We start from the raw sequence: 4,259 nt of genomic DNA on the forward strand, positions 1-4,259 counted from the left end.
CAGGGGCGGTTAATAAGTCGAGAGGGTCCATTGGTTTCAGGTCCAAGGCATGGTAGTAGCTGATCTTAAATCACATAAACAGATCTTAGTTCCTAAGGACGGTTCCAATGAAACTACCCACCATGTACTCCTACATAGCCTCTCATCGGTACCTTTACCAAATCGTGTTCACACACTTAGCTCACACACAGTAGAACATGTTCATCACCATTCCAATTCATCCCCGATGAATCAGACCTGACTCAACTCTAAGCAGTAGCAGGCATGATAAACAAGCATGAATGAGTAGGCACATCAGGGCTCAAACAACTCCTACTCGTGCTAGTGGGTTTCATCTATTTACTATGGCAATGACAGGTCATGCAGAGGAAAGGAGTTCAACTACCGCGGCATGTAACAGATGAATCGTTGTTGTCCTAATGCAGTAAAAGAGAGTAGGAGCAAGAGAGTGGGATTGTATCGGACTGAACAAGGGGGTTTTGCTTGCCTGGCACTTCTAAAGATATTATAGCTCTTCATCGGTGTCATCGATCTCATCGTTGGAACCACGTCTAATAAGAGGGGACAAATACCGGCAACAGAGAAGGAACACAATCAATGCAATGCAACAATATGATGCATGATCATGACATGGAAATATGTTGTGGTTGAGCTAATGCAACTAGCAACAGGTTAAATGAAGTTGGTTTGAACCCTAGGTTCAAATTCAAACTCCATGTGTTAATATTCAAATGCCCTTTATTTGTTTTGTCCAATTCAGCAGCTATAAGTTGTTCCAACATGCATGAAAATGGTACAGATGGATAGATTGGATTTTTCTGATCATTTTTCATATATAAATCTTTTCATTTGGAGTTATGGTTGATTTACTATGAATTTTTGAAGGTTAAATCATTTTTTGGAATTTCCTGGTTATTCTAATTTAAACTAAAACCAGAAAATGAGTTACTGCGCCAGCCTTACGTCACAGTGATGTCAACAAGTCAACTGGGCGGTCCAGGTCAAACCTGAGTAGTGGGGCCCACTGGTCAGTGACTTATCTGAGTTAATTAGTGCTAAACTAACCCTAACTAAAATGTCAGCAGGGTTGGGCCCACATGTTAGTGGCTCATCTAATTAATTAAGTTTATTAATGCTAGTTAAACTAACACTAATTAAACAGGGGCCTGGCCCACACGTCAGTTAGCCAAGGGAGATCAAACCCCTGGTCAGCGGGGTCAAACCCGTCGGACTTGGTCCACGGCTCGTCGCTGGTGGAGCCCGAGACGGCAGAGGGGCTCTGGATTTGTCCATAGTCGACCAAATCAACTGTGGTTTGGTCCTACGTGTAGCTGGGGCTCGCGCGCATCTGGTAGGGCAAGCGGGAGGAGCTGGGATGGAGCGAGCTCGCCGGAGTCGAGCTCGTGGCGGCGGCCGGAGTTCGGGGGAACTCGGGTTCGGTGTTAGGGAGCACTGGAGGTGGCACGGAGGGGTGCTACGGCCTCCTGGGGGTGCACTAAGCACGGTGACGTGCTCAGTTGCAGCTCTAGGTGATGGTGGCCACGGAGGCGACATGGCCGGCGGAGCCAAGCTCCCGGTCGTGATAGACAACAGGGTTAGGGGGCAGCTCGAGCAACGTGGCTAGGGGGCAGGAAGAGGAGCTCACGGTGGTTGCAGGGGGCGTCGATGCGGGCTCGGGGAAGGCCGGACGGTGACGTACGGGCAACGACGATCTCGGACGACCGAGGAGGAAAACGGTGGGGTTGGAGATGCAACAGAGCTTCTGGCGCCGCGTGACTCGGTGGAGAGGACGATGATGTCATGGAGGAGTTCCTGGGCACGTCGAGAGGTCGAGGGGGAGGCTCTGGGTGCGGCAACGGTGAGCGGCGGTGACGAGCTCCGCTCGGTGGCTGCGTGCGAGAGAAGCAGAGGGGGGAGGAGCTCGGAGAGAGAGTGAGAGGGGTCTGGGGGTGCGTGGGGTCGTCCAGGCACGTCGAGGAAGAGCCAGGTAGGCAGGGAGGGAGGAGCTGGCCGGTGCGTGCGCCGGGCACACACCCGTCCTCCTGACAGAGGAGGAAGACGACAGGAAGGAGGAAGTGGAGGGGGCCGGTTTCTATCCTGGGCCAGGTGGGTGGGCTGCTTAGGCGAGCTCTCTCTCTCTCTCTCTCTCTTTCCTATTTCTTTTTGTTTTTCTATTTTCTTTCTTTTTATAGATTTAGTAGAAATACTAAACCTTTTCTAAAAATGCTGAAATAAATTGTGGGCACTGTTGAAATATTTTTCAGCAGCCCTCAACCATTATCAGTATTATTTGGGCAATTAAAACATTTATAGGAATTAAATGCCCAAATGCAAATACTTTATGGATTAATTCAAAAATCCAGATTGACCTAGAAAAATATGCACCATTTTTGGCAGAGATTCTGGACCAATTAAAAAATGATGAACTTTTCTGAAGAGCATTCTGGGTTCATTGAAAATATTTATGGTTGACCCTATTTGATTTAATTTTGGTGCTAGGGTTTGTCATCCCCATTTCAAAATCATTTGAATTATAAACATGATGACATGAAGATCAAGCAAAGGCAACAGGGGCTGAGCTAGGGATGTGATAACAGGCATCGTCAACGTCCTGCGCGACCATCTGGAAGAGGTCCGACGAGATGGTGAGGAAGAACCACATATGATTGTGGTGTCGATTGTGGACTAGTTATGAAACTCGGGGACGAGGCTGGAGTCGACGGTGCCGTCCACATGGTCGATGAATTGATACTCCCGGAACACGAGGAAAAAATATGTCTTCCACATGTAGTAGGATGAGTCTGCCTGCGAGAGACGAACTGACACCCGCTCGAAGTTGCTGAGGTTGCAGATGTCGTTGACGTCGGGAGGGTTGGCGTCGGCGAACGGGTTGGAGTTGGTGGACGCGGAGGAAGTGACGGACGACATGACAGCGAGGGATGGGGTGCGGATGGAGCGGGTTAGGGTTTTGGACTCGGCGGCGGCAATGGGACTCGGCAGCGGCAACGGGCGACGCGGGCCACACGCGGGGCTGGCGGCTGCGGGCGACGCGGGTTCGAGCGAGCGCTGCTCACGCGGGCTGCTGGCGGCTGCGGGTTGGACGCGTGACGTGGGCTGTTGCGGATTGACACGATCGGGACCGGGCGGCTGGCTGGCGATGCGGGTAGCGCGCGTAGCGATCGGGTAGCGAGGTAGGTGAGTAGCGAGCGGACGGCGCGTGCGATGCGGGAGGGAGTTGGCGAAGCGGGCTGGAGGCAGGCGAGCAGCGAGCGTGGCGAGCGGCGGGGAGAGAGAGAGGGGCAGCGGCCGGCGCAGGAGGTGCGCTGGCGGCGGCAGCAGCGACGCGGCAGAGGAGGTGCGCGGCGGCGGCGGCGGAAGCTAGGGTTTAGAACCCGAAAACTGATACCATGTATGTTGTGGGAATTACATGTTGTATTTCTCAGGTACAAACGCACGTATATATGATGTACAAGAGATGAACCACGACCTTAACTATACAAGAAACTAGGAAGTGGGTCAAATACACAAATATGCATAACACATATACTCAACATCAACTATCAACTTGAAACACTTAGTTTAAGACTGAGGGAGTACTCAACTTGTGATCACAGTGGTCGCACGCATCGCGCTTGCGTGCCCCAGAAATGATACGTCTCCTCTTCCCTCCTATCGAAATCAGAAGTGTCGACAATTGTCGCGCTATCCACTAGCATGTCATACGATGACTCGGAGTGTCACTGTCATATCCCAACATTGTTTGGGCACCTGCCCAGGATGGTTGGACCCACCAGAACGGACGGCGGTGATCTACTCAACAGATCCCTCGGCCCCTTGGTCACGAAAATAATCAGGGTGATGCATACTTCGTCGGTAAAACGTAGCTTTCCCACCTACACCGGCCCATATTGACCACTTGCATAATCGGCTCAAAGGACAGCTACTCGCAGCTTTCGTCGACCATTTTGCTTGCACACCTTTGCGGAACGTCTCTAATTTCTTTTTCGTCAGATACATAAAAGAAGCTTGGCACAAACACCCATCATACACACACGCCGCCACGCGTGCACGTCTTCCGTTCACACAATGTAATTGGACTGGAGTAGATGTATTTTACACCTAGAATTGCAAAGCTGGCTGGCTGCGCATGCACCACCTAATTGCACACAACCGAGTTCCAGGGGCGAGACTGCGAGAGAAATCCTTGTCAGAATTACTTGGAAGGGAAACAAGCGCAGCTAGGGCACTCATGTGGTTGC

This window comes from Triticum dicoccoides, chromosome 2B (assembly GCF_002162155.2).
Source record: "Triticum dicoccoides isolate Atlit2015 ecotype Zavitan chromosome 2B, WEW_v2.0, whole genome shotgun sequence".
Classification (NCBI taxonomy): domain Eukaryota; kingdom Viridiplantae; phylum Streptophyta; class Magnoliopsida; order Poales; family Poaceae; genus Triticum; species Triticum dicoccoides.